The sequence below is a fragment of the Sceloporus occidentalis genome, unplaced genomic scaffold (assembly GCF_023333645.1).
Source record: "Sceloporus occidentalis isolate IW3139 unplaced genomic scaffold, rSceOcc1.0.p SCAF_5, whole genome shotgun sequence".
In the NCBI taxonomy this organism is placed as follows: Eukaryota; Metazoa; Chordata; class Lepidosauria; order Squamata; family Phrynosomatidae; genus Sceloporus; species Sceloporus occidentalis.
In genome coordinates, this window is record NW_028316985.1 from 141744540 (window position 1) to 141764163 (window position 19624).

A 19624-nucleotide genomic window follows, 5' to 3' on the forward strand; every position below is an offset into this window, starting at 1 on the left:
TTTCTCATTCCCTCATTCTCTCTCTCTCTTACCCACACTTACTTGCATTCTCTCTCTCATACACAATCTCTCTCATTCCCTCTTTCTCTTCCATTCCCTCCCTTTCTTTCCCATTCCCTCATTCTCTCTCTCCCCTTCTCCCTCCCTTCCTCTTCCTGGGTGCCCCAAGCAGGGAGCCAGAGGGGCCTCCTCCTCCTGCTGCTGCTGCTGCCCATGATCTCCCACCCCCTCCACCTCTTGCTTGGCCCGGGGCTGGCATTCCTCCTCCTCCTCCTCTTGGCCTTGCCTGCTGCCAGGTACCTCCCCTTTTCTCCTTTTGTTTTACAGTCGGGCAGGAGACCAGTTTCCTGCCGATCCCGGAATATTGTGGAGGGCCAGGGGAAGGCCACCTTCCTCCACTTCCTTCCTCTTTCTCTCCCTCCCTCCTTCCCTCTGTGCTGGGGTTCCTTCTCCCACTCCTCCTTCCTTTCCCTCCCTTCTTCTCCTTTCTTCTTCTGCAAGTTCCCTGGAAGAGGAGACAAGAGCTTGCCAGGGGGGCTTTCCTCTCTCCCCTTTCCCTCCCCTCAGCAGAGCCCTTGGGAACTTTGGACCCAAAGGGAAGGGAGGGAAGGCAAGAGAGGGACCCTCTGTCTCCGGCCTCCAGGGGCAGGTGCAGCAGCTGGAGCAGAAGATGGGGAGAGGCTTCTCGGAGGAGGAGAAGGAGGCGTGAGGGGCAGCTGCCTTTGTCCCCTTGCGGTGGCCCATGGCTGAAGCCTGGAGGCTCGAGGAGGACGAGGAGGAGCTGAAGGAGCTGGGCAGCAGCAGGAGGCAGAGGAGGGCCAGCCTCAACCCCTCCGCAGGTAAGAAGGAGCTCCCCTGGCAGCAGGGCTCCGAAGGGCAAGCCAAAAAAGAGAGGCTCTGGCCAAAAGCACAGCTACAAACACTCCTAGAAGTGTACATTCATGCTTCTTAGGCTCAAGGTGACCAGAGGTCCTAAGAAGCATCAAGGAGGACAAGGGACTGCAGAATGGGGGACCTGGCCAAAGAAAAGCTAAAAACACTCACAGAAGTGTACATTCATGCTTCTTGGTCAGGCTCAGGGTGGACCACAGGTCCTCATAACCACCAAGGAGGACAAAATGGAGGACATGACCAAAGAAAAGCTAAAAACACTCAGAGAAATATGAATTCATGCTTCTTGGTCAAGCTCAAGGTGTCCTGAGGTCCTCATAACCACCAAGGAGGACAAGGCATAGTAAAATGGAAGATGTTGAAGAAAAAGTAGAGGACATGACCAAAGAAAAGCTAAAAACACTCAGAGAAATATAAATTCATGCTTCTTGGTCAGGCTCAGGGTGACCAAAGGTCCCAACAACCACCAAGGAGGACAAGGCTCTGTGGAGGACATGACCAAAGAAAAGTTAAAAACGCTCATAGAAATATAAATGCACGCTTCTTAGTCAGGCTCAGGGTGACCAAAGGTCCCAATAACCACCAAGGAGGACAAGGCTCTGTGGAGGACATGACCAAAGAAATGTTAAAAATGCTCATAGAAATATAAATTCATGCTTCTTAGTCAGGCTCAGGGTGACCAAAGGTCCCAATAACCACCAAGGAGGACAAGGCACTCCAAAATGTAGTGTTCAAGAAAGACCTAAAAACACTAATAGAAATGTAAATTCATGGGTCTTAGTGGTGCTCAAAATGGAGGACATTTTGGAATTCTTCCTGGAATGAAGATTGAAATGGAGGACATGTCCTGGAAAAGGAGGACCTGTGGTCACCCTGCGTATAGTACCTCCTAAGCCATTATGCCAATGGGGAAGGAACCTTGGGACTCTACGTCTCAATATACAGTAGTTATAGTATTACAGTTTTGTTTTTTGTGCGGAGGAGATTTGCCATTGCCTTTCCCTGAGGCTGAGAGCTTGTGACTTGCCCAAGGCAGGGTGACCAGATGTCCTAACTGCCAAGGAGGACAAGGCACCACAACATGGAGGGAATGCGATAAAAAATAGGGGATTTTATGTTTATTTATTATATTAATTTGTATCCTACTTTTCTCCCAAAATTGAGACCCAAAGCAGCTTACAGTCTTAAAAACTGACAATTAAAAACTTACAAAAGTGACAATTAACATAGAATTAACCTGTTGCAAAATTAAAACCAATCAATTATTTAAAAATAGAATACAATTAAAAAGATAAAAGCACTTAAAAAGTATACACATTAAAACAACACACCACCCCTAGGACATGACCAAAGAAAAGCTAAAAACACTCGAAGAAATAGAAATTAATGCTTCTTAGTGATGCTCAAAATGGAGGGCATTTTGGAATTCCTCTTGGACAGAAGGTTGAAATGGAGGAGATGTCCTTGAAAAGGAGACTATCTGGTCACTCTGACTGTATGTAATGGGACGAGTGTCCACAGATTCTGGTATCCGCAGGGGGTCCTGTGGGTTGTATGTACAGTGCTGTGTAAATTTATAGTGCTATATAAATAAAGCTTAATAATAATATTAATAATGGATAGTAAGGGTCCATTGTACTCAGGATTAGGCCCACCTGAGCTGGAGTGTACTGCTTAGACCTCACCACTCTTTTGATTTTGTGTGTGTGTTCTCTCTTTTTTTTGTGTATGCCTCCCAAGTCCTTTCTGACTTAAGGTGACCCTAAGGCAAACGTATCATAGGGTTTTCTAAAGATTTGTTCAGAGGAGGTTTGCTATTATCTTCCCCTGAGACTGAAAGAGTGTGACTTGCCCAAAGTAACCCAGTGGGTTCATAGCCAAGCTGGGAATCAAACCCTGGTCTCCAGAGTCATAGTCCAGTTCTGAAACCATTACTCCACACTGGTTCTCTACTGGAACCAATTTCTCATGTAATGTCAGGTTAACCCCATTTTGAAATTTGAGGAAATATTAAGGGCCATTCCTTGGGGATATATGTTTTTAGGGGCAGGTGGGCACCAAGAGGCACAGGACAGAGTATGATCAAACAAAACACTTTCTGGAGTTTAGTCACATCACATCAGATGATTTTCACATCCGTATCTCTGAATATCTCTGTTTAATTTTTCGTGAAGACAGTATGTGTTCCATGTGGGCAACAGAAAACTGATGGTGTGTGTTCCCAGTGTCTAGTTCCTGTCAATAGTTTTGAAGTTCCTGTATAGTTTTTAAGTGCTGACATGGTCTGTTAATTTACTTAATAGACTTTTGTATTATCCATCCAGTTACTAGATACCTGAGGTGATTTATAACAGACCTAGAAAAAGAATAAAGTACAGTAATTCCAAATAAAATAAAATAAAAACTGGAAAAAGTGATTACGTGTGTGTGTGTGTGTGCGTGTGTGTGTGTGTATTGCAATAAACATGTTTTTAAATAACATTTCTTACAAGTTAAAAAGAACTGTATTGGTTTTTATCAGGTGTTTCAAGGCCAATGACCAGGAGACAATCTCATCAATTCAGGAAGGGAATTTTGGAACTGCACTCCTGTGGAACAAAAGAAGATAGCCTATTTGGCTGTCAAAAAGGGAGGAAAGGTGCTATCCACATCATCCTTTGGAGGTCTTTTGGGCTTTTTCTCATTCTGTGCTTCAGTCTGATCAGTTATTGGTTTGAGCAGGAGACCTGTGGAGAGTTGTGGATGAAGTCATGGAATGCTAATACATGTCCAGTGGGCCTTTGGTATCTGCTGGGGCTTGGTTCCAGGACCCTCTGTGGATACTTTAATCCATGTATTCTCAAGTCCTATTATATATAGTGGTGTAGTAAAATGATAACCCACATATAAAATGGCAAAATCAAGGTTTGGTTTTTGAATTTGTTTGGAATATTTTCAAGCCATGGGTGGTGGAATCTGGATGCAGAATCCATGGATATGGAGGGTCAGCTGTCCTCTTTTTTTGGTTATGCTTCCTGAGTCAGGGAGCATTCTGCCCTGCTGGCTACCAAAGAAAGAAAAAAATGTCTTCCTAGATTTCTGTGGTATAGTGTTCTGGACTATATGTTATCTCGTGGTGAATCAGAATATGTAGTCACCCATGGTTTAGTGAAAGGGTACAAGGATCAAATTCCAATACACTTTGTTTTCTTGTTTGAGATAAATATTACACTTTAATTACTGGCTCCTGCGAATCTGAACATAAATTTTATTGCACATCAATAAGCATATTTTTTTAAAAAATAAAATTATTAAACAGAAAGATTTGTTTTCGTGTGTGTGTGTGTGTGTGTGTGTGTGTGTGTTTCAGTCCTACAGCAAGATTACTGGTATGTAAAAAATTAAATGCAGGGTTGGTTGTGATGACCATAAAACAAAATCCAAAGTACATATTGAGGTGATACATTTATTAGGCTAAGCAAAAACTGCAAAATTATTTACATTCACTTTCAAAGCCCACTGGCTTCCTGAAGAATCTTCCTGAACTAGCCTGATGAATAGGCATTACTACAATGTGCCTCTTGGATTATGTAAAATCAGTAGTTGTTCTAAAGAGAAGAGATGCCCTTGCTCTTAGGGTAGAGTTCATGGTTTCTCATGTAAAAGATACCAGTTCAGACTCTGGCATCTCTTGGCTGGGCTGGAATGGGCTGTTCTGAAAACTTGAACATAAATGTTAGCAATCAGTGAAGATATTTGTAAAATAGTGTTGTTTTTTTAAAGTAAAGAGAGACAAAGAGGGGACACTGAAGGCCCATCTGTTTTGCAGCTTGCAATATCTCAAGCTTTGCACAGTGTTTACTTTGGACTGCCAACTTTGCTAACTTCCCTGAATTATCAGTAGTTTCTGTGTTTACACAACATTAGATTATCCTATGCCCCTAAAGTGTTGTTTTCATTCCTTACCCCATTGGCTGGGATCATACTCCCTAAAAATCTCATTAAAAGGTACACTATTATGAATTCCTGTCATTCTGAACCAGTCTAATTGCACACACTCTCTCTACAGATTTGCAAACTTGTAAGGGAATGGCAAGCAAATTTCTCAGGGAATGAGAGAGCAGTGACTTCACCAAATGGAAGCTTGCTTAGGGTCTTTTGCATGTTAGGTGGGATATAAGCAGAACTTCTATTGTGTTTTTCATGGCTAATGCAGCAGTGACAAAGAAAGTAAGGCACTGAAGAAACCAGCCAGGGAAGGTATAGCAAGTAGCAATAGCAAGTAAATTTCTATACGTTTTATCAATGCACTTAAGGACTCCTAAGCAGTTTACAGTGTGTAAGCTAATTGCCCCAAACAAGCTGGGTACTCATTTTAGCGTCCTTGGAAGGGTGCCAGGCTGAGTCTACTCTGAGCTGGTATTGAACTCACAACCTTATGGTTTGTGAGTGAATGGCTACAGTACAGGCATTTAACCACTGCACCACCAGAGCTCCTATCAGTTGTTGTCTGTTTTCTTTCTCCATTGCTGCCACTCCTGGAAAAAGTGCCCAACTCCTTGTGTAGCACCCCAACAGGATTCCAGCTGTTGTACCTTGAGGCAAAGGGCAAGAAGATAGTCCTCTCATTCAACACAAAGAACCAGTTTGACTGGTCATTGAATAGTATTTCAACAATGGTGACAACAGCAAGAAAGTTTTCAAGGTCCAGCATATTACTGCCACTTGATGTCCCTTGCCATCGATTAGCTTAGATGGGCAGTTCAGTCTGACTAATGATACAGTTGGACTGTTTTTGTTGGTTTTGCTTAATTGTCATATACAGTTGTATTTTAGCTTTGAAAATCATGTCCTTAATAAACAATGCGTTGTCAAATGCCTTCCTGGCCTCCCATGGAAGGGAGTTTGATAGTCTAGGAACAGGCAGAAATGTTCTCTTGCATCCTCACCAAATTTCTGAGAATAGCTGGACTAAGATAATACCTTTCCCTGAAGACCTCAAAGCTAAGCTTGTTGCATGGCACCATTGCATCCATAGTAATATATATCAGAAGGTGAGTCACTTGTGCTGTTATAGCAAGTAAAATGACAACTGGCATTTGCGTTTGCAGCTGCCACAAGTTCTCTAAAACAATGAAATATTTAAGGCTGGGGTGAGAATTGTATGGCTTACAAGCTGCATGTGGGCTTTGGGATCCCCACTGAATCTCCAAGCCCAATTCCCTCCCATCACATTTTTTTTTAATTTGAAGCTCCCCATTTTTCAGCCAAAAACCTATTAATAGTTTTAAAACACTTCAAGGGATTGCCTAGCCCTAGCTAGAACCTCCTCTCCAAAACAGCCCCAAAGGTAACTGGGAGTGGTGCGATGTCACTTCTGGTTGCTTAGAATTATTATTATTATTATTATTATTATTATTATTATTATTATTTGTATCCCGCTCTTTTCCCAGGACTGGGACTCAGAGCGGCTTCACAGCATTTAAAACTGTACAATTAATTAATTAATTAATTAACAGAATGCCAGCCACAGCAGAACACTGCAGTCTACCAAAACTCTGGAGAAGTCCAAGATCAAGTGGTGTGGCCCTACAACTCTGGAGTAAACCCACAAATCTAAGGCTACACCATCTTATGTTGTACAGATGTATCAGGAGATCTTTACCCCTGACTGCATTGCCACAGGATGTGCTCTTAGTCTTCTACTACCTACATAGTTATGTAATTAATTGTTGTCTTAAAAACTGTAGCATTATTTTTATTTACTAATGAATGACCTCCATTGAACATTGGGAGGTTTACTTCTGAGTAAAGATGCTTATTATCATAGTGTGAATAAGTAGCTGTATCTGCTGTTATTTTTATGTAGTTCTAACATTGTGTTGACCATGAAAGTTACAATTCAGGTACATGCTGAACAAATATCTTCTCTGATGTATTGTTGTTCTGATCCTGGGTTTTGTTTTTTGTTATAAATTGCTTGGTTTTTGTTTGTTTGTTTTTTTAAAAAAAAGATGTACCAATGACCCTGCTGTATTTCAGTTTTTAAGAAGTTAGAAAACTGGCAAAATATGTGTGCTTTCTCATTGAGTTTAACATTCCTCTAAAGCAACATCCAGTTCACAGCAACTTCATTTCTTCTATACTCCCACATTAAACTTGTGCTGACTTGTTCTTCATATTTAAAATGTGAGCAGTGTTTAGAACAACAGCAGCAACAAAAGTTGCCCTAGAAGCATTAACTCACTAGGCAAAATACTGTTAGGATGAATTGCACAGGTTGAGATAGGCTTGCTGAAATTAACTTTGTTTCAACATAATCTCTCTTTTTTAATAGCAAATTTCTTTGTTCTAAGCCATTCTTTATTATAATGGTCTTAGCACATTAGATGAACCACAACTTCTGGTAAAAAAAACCCCAATAGTTTAGAAGCATATGTTTCCCTTTTCAGATACACTGGGGGTACATATGCAGAATTACTGAATTCAAAGCAACTATTAGGAAATAATTTAGAAGTGCAGTCTGTTAGTACTTGTTTGTAGTTTCTTGCATATACTGATATTTCTTCAAGGTTGCATTGAATATGTTTCCTTGCAGTCCTATACAACCTTTCATGAAGTCAAGTCCAACAGAAATCATTGGGATATATTTTTCAGTAGTCATGTATAGGATCAAGTTTACCAGCCAAAACTGATCTTTGTTTGTATTACTGTGGGCCAATGTGCTGGACTTCAGTTAACACTTCTGTAGGTATCATATGGAAAGCTGTATTAGACCCAGAAGAAGGCAGTGTAAGTAAACTGTGGAAGATCAACAATTTAAAGTATGCAGAATACACTATACTACAAGCAGAAAATAGTAAAGACTTGGAACCCATATTGTGGGAAGTTAAGGAAGAAAGCTCAAAGCAGGATTACAATTGAATATAAAGAAAACAAAAATTATGACCACGTATGATTTCTATTACTTTAAAGTAGACAACGAAGACATTGAAGTACTTACAGATTTTCTATACCTTGGCTTTGTCATGAATCAAAACGGAGACTATAGTCAAGAAATTGGAAGAAGACTAGGACTTGGAGTGGCAGCTATGAAGGAATGGACAAGATCAAGGTAAATAATTGAATACTAAAGTCAGGATTGTCCATTTCATTTTGTTTCCAATTTCTATGTATGATTATGAAAGCTGGACAGTGAAGTAAGCAGACAAGAAGAAAATAAACTCATTTGAAGTGTGGTGCTTGAGGAGAGTTCTGCAGATGCATGGACTGCTGAAAAGTAAAAGGAGTGGGTCTTCAAGCAAATCAAACCTAAACACTCCCTAGAAGCCAAGATGACTAAACCAAGTCTATCATTGTTTGTACATAACAGGAGAAGACATTACTCACAATAAAAGACAATAATGGTTGGTAAATTGGAAGACAGTAGGAAAAGAGGCAGTGCACATTAGAGTTGGACAGACTCAAACAAGGAAGACACAGCCCTGAATTTGTAAGACCTGAGCAGAGTTGTTGGTAAGAGGGATATTTGGAGGTCTCTCATTCATGGGGTCATCATAAGTGGAAGTCAACTTGACAGCATGTACCCAGAAAAAAAAACAGAATGTTGATACTGAAGTTGTCTGCACAGGCCAAAAGGCTCATGTTCCCCCTGGCCCTGCATCACATTGTTTGGCTGATGCATGCCAATACTCCAAGTCCTGGATTCAGCCCAATCCTGGCAAACCAGACATAGTTTCAGTGGATCCAGTTTGATCCTAGGGTAAATATCCTTTAGGTAAAAGGTAAAGGTGGTCCCTTGACATGAGTGTCTAATTGTAACTGACTGTAGGGGGCGATGCTCATTTCTGTTTCTAAGCCAAAGAGCCAGCGTTGTCCAAGGATTGCATAGGCGGTCATGTGCCCAGCATGACTGCACTGAAAGCTGTTACCTTTACCCTGGGTTAATTTGACTCATGGTATGTTGTGGAGTTTCTTGGAATTAAATGGTCCCCTGTGCTCCTTTCCTTGCCATGTTGTCACTCCTACTGAGAAGCCCCGCCCCCCATAACTGCATCTGACATGGAAATGAGCATCTGGACACATGCATGTAGCAAAGCACCCTGTTTCCTCATCAGACACAGCAACAGGGGGTTATTAGTAGGGCCAACAGGCTGGTAGTGGATCCAGGGGCACTGCAGGGACAGGTGTGTAAACACCCACCTGTCCCTGCACCAACCTGGGGACCAACTTGGATGAGGACCCAAGCCAGAATAGTACAGGCTTACTTCCTAATGAGTATATTTAGAATATCAGTATTAGTAGCCAATCAATATTGGAAGAAGAGGAGGAGGAATACAGAATAATATGTTATATATTAATAATACTGTTTATTTTTTCACTGGTATTTGGATTGTTCTTATGATTAGGGCCCAAGTAATATCAAAGATCTAGAGAGCAAGTTTTGTATGGCTGATTTATTCTTTGGAGCCAACATGATATAATTTTCTGAGTACTAGACTAGGACTCAACAAGACCAGGGTTCAAATCCCTGCTCGCCCACAGAAACCCCCTGGGCAACTCTTGGCAAATCGTGCTCTATCAGCCTTAGAGGAAGGCATTGAATAAATCTTGCCAAGAAAATCCTATAAAAGTAGGTTAAAGCAAATGTTTAATAAAATTAACAACAGAGGACAGTAGTAGTGCAAAGACCTTACAGGTGCAAACGCATTTTGAAAGGGAAAAATAAAAAAGCTTGGAAGAGGTTGAGCCTATGGAGCGGAGTTTTTGAGTTTTTCTTTGAGCCACAGACAGCTCTGTTCTACCATAAGCATGTATACAGAGAACAAAAGTCTTATTAGCGTATCTCCCATTAGTAGTTTTCTTGGAAACATTTGGGAATGTGATGAATTTATACAAATTTATACAAATGACCAAATTCTCCAGAATGAATTATCTCGTCCCGGGATTGTTTGGTAAAGACAGTACTTTTAAACATCAGGTATAGATGTATAATAAAATGTTCAGTAGAATAGTCACATGTAATCAACAAAAGTATTGCCTAGGAAAGGGGTGGGAATTGTGCACTACAACTCCCATAAGCCTTAGCCAGCTTTGCCAGTTGTGAAGAATGCTGCAACCCAGTAATATCTGGAGAGCCATATAATTTCCACCCTTTGGATAGTGTATATTTTTCTCACGATGTTGAGTCTCCCCCAGTGAAGTACTGTATATAAGGAATGGTATGAGGTTGTGCAAAATAATAGTTCTGTGGTAAATTTAAATGCTATCTCGTTGCCTTTTTAAGTCACTGGTTTGCTAGTTTGGGTTTGATGTTCGTTGTTGCTGCAGCAGCTGTTAAAGCTTCACTAAGACCATATGGATTAGTTGTCTAGACTGAGTCATCTGTACTAAGTCTCTAGCAGTAGTAAAAACGATTAGGATTGAACAGTTGTACAATACATGCAAATTATTATATTAACTTGGCAAAACATAAAACTGCTTTTGTAGAGGCTCTGCATCTACCTTTTGTACAGCTCACATGTTTATGTCCCATGGCAAGCTGTGATCAGATTCTGTTGATTTGTGAGGAGCTGCATGGTAGATTGTTGCACCTTTTAGAACCAGAGTTGTATTAATTGTGCCTTTGATTACTTGCAGTTTCTTTGATTTTATGATTCACAATTCTCCTTGGTAACCAGTAATTATGCACACAGTGAATACTTGATTGCATCTAAGCTGAAGGATTGTCACTTATGAAACTACTCTAAAGTGCAGGGAAGTCAGTAGGAAGAATTCATTGAAGTCATCTGGCACTGGAACAAGTACTGTTAGAATAAATTAGGGATACTAACAGAGGCTCTTTTGCTGTTATCTGTCGCAGCTTGTCCTTGGAAATGAACCAGCCACCACAAAGTATAAAGTCTGTTTTTATTTTACAGAAAAGTACTTGTCTGCTGACATTTGTACCAGGCAACAAATGGAACCATTAAGGGTTTGCATTTTTTGAATAACTCTAAAACATGTTCTTTAAAAAATGAAATATAATCTTCAGAAAACTTATTTGATTGTACTAAGTATGGACAGAACTATCTTTAACAAGAGCAATAAAATCCAAGCTAGCCTCTCTAGTCTATGATGAAAAGCTAATTGTTTTTCTAGGAAGAGTCAAATGAGTTGAACTGAAAGAGACACATCTAAATTTTATCTCTTTCTAGAGTGTTGGATATGAATGTGGTGCTGCTTTTGTTATGAAGTGGTTATCTTAATCTCATCCATTTACTCATTCCATGTACATATGTCAGAAAGCCATTCTACCCAATAAAAAATAAAATCCTAAATTTTAGCAAGATAGGTCTGTATGTTACCTTAAAGCTGGGTCCCAGGAGGGCACCCACAAATAATATTTAATAGGGGAATATTAATAGCTCAAATTAATAACAGCAAGAGGACTCTGGGTAACTTCAGAATCAAGATCTCACATTTGCCTAATGGTTCCAAAAAACTAGAACTCCAGAGTGTTAAGTACAACTTCGTTTTATTGACTAACAGCAAAGGGGAAATCACTATTCATGCAGCAAACACACACACACGAACTAATGAAATTAAAGGGAGCAGCGTGTAGCAAGGTTGAGAGAAGGCAATTTCTTATCAGTCTAGAAGCAGAGTTCCCATCAGGGGATGATGGAAGTGATAGTGGCTCAACAAAGCTGCCTGAAATGTGGAGGCCGGCCAGTCTGGGTTCAGGGATCAGTATCAAATCTGGCGGCATCCCTGCCTCATTTCATACTGAACCAATGTTTGACTGCCAAGGCTGACTTTTTATAGAGTCTAAGAATCCCAGAAAACAATAGGACATCCAGCTGGCTGATGATTTTAATTTCACAGTTACAAAAGAAATGTTTTTGGTTAATGACAGTGACATTGATTTAATCAAGAAGTAATAAGATTAGGACAACCCCCAGGGAGTTTGGAATAGGACGGGTGTGGAAATATAAAAGAAAGATTGGTTTAATGCTTTAGGCTAACAAACCTTTGTCTATCACCTTCAAGAGGAAATAAATGCACACAGTAGAGGGGTGGTGATGGTGGAAAGTAGCAGTCCTTACATTCATTAAGTTACATGGGTCCTTTACTCATGCCCCCAGGTACTAATGAGAAGTTCACTTAAAGGTCATTGTGGCCTGTTCAGGTTCAAGTTTATGGCCTCTTTGTAATTGCTATTATAATACAGCAAAATATCTGTACCCCAAAATAACACAGAGTATGCAGGATGTAGTAACATGTCGTTTTTATATTCACAGAAATGACTCTGTGAAGAAACAATGCTCAACCATTACAGGTTGTAAGGCTTGGGACCAAAAATGTTTTGGACTTTGGATTTTGGAATGTCTGTGGTTGCAAATATTATTATTTCTGGGTGCCCTCCTGGGACCCAGCTTTAGGGTAACATATAGACCTATCTTGTTGAGTTATTTTGGAGATGGAACCCAAATCTAAACACAAAAGTCATTTATGTTTCATATACAGTAGTCCCTTGACTTATGCGGGGGATCCGTTCCAGCCCCCGCCGTGTAAGGCAAGTTCCGCTTATGCTTGAGTCCCATCGAGGATAATGGGACTCGTGCACACGGAGGTGTGGTGGCGCAAGCACCGTAGGCACACACACCGTTCATTAAATGGCACCGGTGGGTGCACTGTATACCTTATACACATAACCTGAAAATTGTGTATAGTTAAATAAAGTTGTGCATGGAACAAAGTTTGTGTACATTTGAACCATCAGAAAGCAAAAGTTTTGAAATTGTGAAACAGATAGGAAACTGATAATTTTTCTTATTACTGCTGCCAGATTAGAAATATCCAAATGTCGGAAATCAGGTGACCTCTCCATTAAGAACTGGTATTCTATAATTTGGGGTATGTGGCTGATGGAGATACTGTCTGCTACAATGAGGCTTTGCATTGGACACAAAGGAACTAACACATTTCAAAAAGACTGGATGATATTATAGGCTATGGACCCAAACAGTCAGGCCAAAATATAGCTGCTTCAGATCACTTTGGAGATATGCTGTTTAAACAACATATGCATCTTAAGAGGCCAGAAGCTAAGACTGTAGCGTGGCTTTGGCACAGCTTCCAGCCTCTTAGGACACATGCATTTAAGTAGCATACCTCCAAAGTGATCTGAAGCAGCTTTATTTTGGCCTGTCTGTTTGGACCCTATGTTAATCATAATTCCCATTGGATCCAACCTCCTCCTTCACAGATGGACCTTTGGATGGACACTCTACACTTTGACAAACCAGATTCTCTGGCTCTTGTTGAGAACTATTTTTTTATTCTGCTGAAGAATAACTATTCTTGAGGCATATCATAAGAAAGAAAAAAATTTGGTTAAGATATGATAATTTACTAAGAAAAAGTGGAGAAATAGAAGATTTAAAAGGTAAAGAAGAAATACTGGAACTGGACCCTCAGATCACCTGGTTTAATTACTGGCAAATTAGAAAAGATTGAAAAAGGGATAGGGCAACTGTTGGCATAGAAAATAAGGAGAAACCAAAATTTGATAAGATCAAAGGAAACAGGACCAAATTAATTTTAAAAATTTACAAATTTTTGTTAAGTATGGAAATGTTAGAAGAAACAGTGAAAATCAATATGATAAGATGGGCCCAAAACATCAAGAAAGAAATACCTATGTCTAGTTGGGAAAATGTTTGGAAAAGAAATCTCAGTTTCACTATGTGTAACAACTTAAAAGAGAATTATTATAAATTGTTTTTCAGATAGTACATGACTCCCAACTAGGCTTGCCAAAATAGTGAAACATGGTAATTTAACTTGCTGGAAATGTAACCAGAAAGGTGGTTCCTTATACCATCTCTGGTGGCAGTGCAGTGCAGTTAAAAAATTTTGGAAATTGATACACAAAAATATAATTTGTACACTAAATACACACACACACACACCACTGAACCTAGAGTTGTTTCTGTTGAACATAACTGATGTAATACAGGACAACTTGGTTCAGGACGAAGTGAGTACTTTATTATATATTATTATGGCTGCTCAATTGATTTGGGCAAAATATTGGAAATCCAGCAGTATCCCAACAGTAAGGCAATGGTGTTTGAAGCTGAATGAACTAATGATTTTGGATATGATAGCAGTGTCTAAAAACAACAGAACCTCACACCAATATGAAGAGAAATGGGGGAAAATTTCAACATTATGGGAAGATAGCAGTAATGATGTAAGATAGATAGAATTAATAATTTTTCATTTATCCATTTGTTATATATCACCTATCTTGTGTATGTTTGTTATGTTTTTGTCTTTAAAATGCTAAAAAAAAGAATAACTATTCATCAGATACATCTTCTTGGCCCTTGTAGTTAATTCTTGTTGCTGTTGTCATTGTTCTACAGACTATGTGTTTTATTGTAAAAACTCAGTAAAAAGTTAATTAGAAAAAAAAATTCTGAATCAGGGACAATCAACTTGTAGTGCCTGGTGCAGGTGATGTGTGTGTGTGTGTGTGTGTGTGTGTGTGTATGTGTATGTGTATGTGTGCTTTTGAGTCGCCTGTCAGTTTATGGTGATCCCATAAATTTCATAGGGTTTTCTCAGGCAAGGAACAGGAGGGCCTGTCAATTCCTTCCTTTGAAATATAGCCTTCAGCACCAGGTATTCATTAGTGGTCTGCAATCCAGGTACTGAACATCATTCTAATACTAAGTACTAATATTAATTGAGATTCTGTTTAACATCAAACCCCAGTTAACATTAAACTGTGGTTAATAACTACTCTAGCAACACTATATTTCATTTTAAAGCTGATCTCTTGACCAAGGAGTATTTTCTATCTTTCTAAGGCTCTTGTCTGGGAGGTTTCAGGAGAATAAAGTATGAGGCCTGTATTGTTCTCAACAAAAGGTAGAGTCCCTCCCAGCTTTTCTTGCATGTTCCACATGGTGTCATGTTGAATACTCAATAGGTTGGTTTCATTTGGCTGTACAGTCTTGGGAACAGACTTATCAAAAAGTGATTTCACAGCTTCAGAATAAATGCTTTCTATAAATCCTTTAGGTGTAAAGACCTTCCTTTTTAATGCTTGTTCATTTGCGCTGAATGGGAGGTTTGGGAAACCACACAGCAGTAGGTGACAGGGAATGCTAAGCTGTTAAAATGATGGGGCTATGTGGACTTGTGCAGCGTCTTTTAAATGACAAATATTTTTATTTGTCTACTTTATTTCTCTGTAGAAAGCCATGTTCAGTTAATACACTAGTAAGTTTTTCAGGAACCAGTTTTTATACCTTTTCTTTTTCAGCTTTTTGAAATATAAATATGTGTTTTATATATCTTATACTTTGAAATGACTTCATTCTGGCTGCCTCTGCAATGATGTTTTAAGTTTTGGATGTCACATTTTAAGAAGGACATTGACCATCTGGAGTTCAGAGCAGGGTGGTGTTTAAAGATTCTCCTTGCTTACGCTGATAAAGATAAGATGACAGAAAGAGAGAGATGATAGTGACCTTCAAATATCTGAAGGGCTTTCATAAAGTAGATGGAGCAACATGTTTTCTTTTGCTCCAAGGTGGAACTAGGGCTTTACTGCTGTTATTATTTACAGCTGTTAGGATGGGGGACACCTGGCTTAAAAACAACAGTACATGTGAATGGTATCTAGCAGTCCTAGTAGACAAGAAATTGAACATGAGTCAACAGTATGATGTGGCAGCTAAAAATGCAATGCAATTCTAGGCAGGATCAATAGAAGTATAGTGTCTAGATTGAGGGAAGTAACAGTGCCACTCTGTTCTGCTTTGGTCAGGCCTCACCTGGAATATTGTGTCCAGTTCTGGGCACCACACTTCAGAAAGGATGTTGACAAGCTGGAGTGTGTCCAGTGAAGGGTGACCAAAATGGTGAAGGGTCTGGAAATCATGTCCTGTTGGGAAAGACTTAGGAAACTGGGTATGTTTAGCCTGGAGAAGAGAAGGTTAAGAGGTGACATAATAGCTCTGTTTAAATATTTGAAGGGGTGTCATATTGAGGATGGAGCAAGCCTGTTTTCTGCAGCTCAAGAGAATAGGACCTGGAAAAATGGATGCAAACTACAGGAAAAGAGATTCCATCTCAACATTAGGAAGAACTTCCTGACAGTAAGAGATGTTCAAGTGGAACACACTCCCTCGGAGGCTGTTGGAGTCTCCTTCTTTGGAAGTTTTTAAACAAAGGCGGAATGTCCATTTGTCAGGGGTGCTTTGATTGTGATTTTATTCTTAGTGGCTTTAACTTATGGCAACCCTATTATAAGATTTTCTCAGAGGAGGTTTTCCACTGCCTTACTCTAAGGCTGAGGGAATATGACTTTCCCCAATGGGTTTCCAAGGCAGAGCAAGGATTTGAACTCAGCTAGTCCTAATTCAGCAGTCAAACGACACTACACTGACTTAGAATTAGTGAATGGAAACTGAAGGAAAGCAGATTTTGACTGAATACAAGGAGAAACTTCTTAATGATAAGTGCTGACAGTTGTGTGGGCTGCTTTGGAAAATGGCCAGCTATCCTTTGCTGCAGGTACTTCATTGTAGGCTGAAAAGCCACCTTTTGGAGATGCTGTTGCTGCAGGTTGACCTACAGATCCCATGGAGATTGGACCTGTTGATTTCTGGGGTCCCCTCCAGCTTAGCAGTTCCATGATTTTCTCAGCTTTGCACATTGCTGATGAAAGTTGCCATAGCATAGAATCATAGAGTTGAAACTGACCACAAGGATTATCCAGTCCAAGCCCCTACCATGCACAAATACACACTCAAAGTACTCTTGAAAGATGGCCAACCTCTTCTTAAAAACCTCCAAAGAAGGAGACTCTGGAGCAGCAGAAAACAAGCTTGCACCTTCTTCAGTATTGCATCCAGTATTACATTATCAGAATTTTATACATGGCTGTCGTGTCACCTCTTAACCTTCTCTTCTCTATATCCTGATAGAGCATGGCTTCCAGATCTTTAACCGTTTTGGTTTCCTTCTTCTGGACACATTCCACCTTGTCAATATCCTTCCGTAGTTGTGCCCAGAACTGGACACAGTATTCCAAATGAGGTCTAACTAAAGCATAACAGAGTGGTACAATTACTCCCCTCGGTCTGGATCAGGGGTAGGCAACCTTTTTGAGCTGGGGGCCGGGTTGCTGTCCCTCAGACAACTGGGGGGCCGAAGCCAAAAAATAAATAATTAAATAATTTTTTAAAAAATTAAATAAATAAATAAACCGGGACAAATGTAGGACAAAATTTTCAACTGGAGGACACTTTTTTTAATAAAAAATGGAGGACACGTGAAAAAAATTGCTGATTTTTTAAAAAATGTTAAGATAAATGCATGTTTCTGAGGCTTCTATAGACAATTGCCCCCCTTGCCCCTCACGCAAGAGGCCAAAGGCCCCGGCGGCAATCGGCAGCAGGACTGGGCTGGGGCCGGTCCCAAGGCCTCGCCGAGCCGCATCCGGCCCGCGGGCCGCAGGTTGCCTACCCCAGGTCTGGACACTATACTCCTATTGATGCAGCCCAGAATCACATTGGCTTTTTAAACTGCCACATCACACTGTTGACTCATGTTCAGCTTGTGGTCTACTAAGACTCCTACATCCCTTTCACATGCACTGTTATCAAGCCTGATGTCACCCCATCCTATCTCTCTGCATTTAACTTTTTCTGCCTAAATGTAATACCTTACATTTGTCACTGTTGAAATTCATTTTCTTTTGGTCCAACTCTCCAATCTGTCAAGGTCATTTTGAATCCTGAGTCTGCCCCATGGAGTATTAGCTACCCCTCCTAATTTGGTGTCATCTGCAAATTTGATAAGCATGCCCTCTATTCCATCATCCAGGTAATTTACAAATATGTTGAACAACACTGAACCCAGAACAGAATCCTCTGGTATCCCACAGAATGAAGAGGAGCTGTTGGAGAGCACCCTTTGGGTTCACTCAGTCAACCACTTCAGTCTAGAATGCTTTCTTCCTTTCAGCTGAATGCTTTCAGCACCATCATATGTAATTTAGCTGAGAGCAATGGACAGAGGCAGAACACTGGTTGAAAAGAGGGAAATAACACCTGATGTCCTCATTATGTACATTTAGATGATAAGCTATGTAACTTGAGTTATTCTTTAAATATTTGCTTTTATAACTAGTTCTATTTCTGGCTAAATTTTTAAACACAAATTGACTGTATTATTATTTTGGTTTTTCTGTTTTGAGTTTTTATGGTTGTAATCCTCTTTGAAGATATTTGCCAGTTGGGTAGTATATAAATTTAATGAGTAAATGAAAGTTCACATAAAACTTTGCGTGCAGCAGGCAGATAGGAATGGTGATGGGGAGGAGCGTTTGATCCCTGACTACATTCTCAGTTTCATAGACAGTGGCAAAGTCACATTTTGAGAACATTCAGTATGAAGATGAAACGCTGAGATTTTCTAACACCTCATAATTTACCAACTCTGTTACTGCAGTCTATTCAAAATGATGTCCTGACATAGACAAATAGGGAATAAAGTGGTATGCTACAGATTTAAAGTCATTGCTAACAAAAGAAACAGATTCTGAGGTCTAGGCTGCAGGTGTAAAGGGAAAGAATTAATTTTCTTAATTTAAAAAAAGCACACACATTTAAAACTTAAGATCATGTAGTGGTGACTGTGTTTACAGAAGGACCACTCTTTAAACATTTCATTCAAGTTTTTTTTCTTGTTGTTTATGGATAATTTCCCCTGTGTTGTCTCTTGCTGCCTGTGCTTTTGCAGGTACAGTAATTAATATTGTCTTTTTTCTGTATTGAGTGGTGGATGGTCATTTCAGGCTATGCTTTTGTACATGACAAGGTTAGTTTGTGTTTCCTTTTAGCTGGAAGGATACATAGATGTCTTGGGATACATAATTTAGAATTAGATGTGTACTGTACCTGAGATATGTAGCAACTGATTCTCATGAAACTGGGTAACTAGAAGTGATAGTTGCTCCTAGTTCAGAAATTAAATATTCTGCCTGTAGCATATTTCATTTACCTCCCTGTTCTGAATGGTGTGATGTAAACTAGAGAGAAAAATCAAATACAGAGATGTCTTGTGTATGTGTCCAGAACTTGACTTGAATATTGTAGCTTAGTATGGGTCAAAATGTTCTGCACAGAAAAACAACAAGTGTAAACTATTCCAAGACAAGAGGCAGGTCTTCATGTAACAAGACAGTTAGAATGAGTTCAACACAGTGAGATAATCTGGTTCACAAAATCAGTACTGTTTAGAATTGTACTCATAGTGCCCAAGGGTATGCTGTTTCTTCCCAGTCTGGTTTCCCAGCAGATTTGGGCAAGCCGGCTATGTTCTCATTCCATTCTTGAAAAGAAACTGTTTTCAGATGATAACTGATTCAAGCCACTGTGCCCTGCAGGATTTTAAAATCCCAGGTTTTGTTATGGCAAGATGTGGTTAAAGAACATTTTAAACAGCACGATATAAGAAGCATGAAGGAAGTGTGCTATAAAGTTCCCTTCAGGGGAGGCTTTGTGCATGTAGTTGCCAAGTTACTAATCCTAGCTACACCGTTCAGATTAAGACTCTGCAAAACCCCTGCTAGTGAACGATTCTCTAGTATGACTTTGCCCTTGTTATGTGTAAACTTTTGCTCTCCTTCAACTTAAACTGTTATAATAAAACATTGTTACATGCTAATCACCTGAAGGGCAAAATG

The 19624-nt window shown here is 39.8% G+C and overlaps 1 protein-coding gene across 2 annotated transcripts in view; it reads left to right on the top strand.

The window, feature by feature from the left end:
* Nucleotides 1-802: 802 nt before the first annotated feature.
* The window catches only part of SH3D19 (SH3 domain containing 19), an 83216-nt gene continuing 64394 nt past the window's right edge, over nt 803-19624 (top strand). The window contains exon 1 of one of the 2 annotated variants that reach the window (XM_089525688.1): nt 803-839. The gene's annotated coding sequence lies outside the window, so the exon portion shown is untranslated. Of the gene's footprint in view, nt 840-7929; nt 7985-19624 lie in introns of those variants that run through there. The other variant, XM_089525689.1, reaches the window with a different exon arrangement.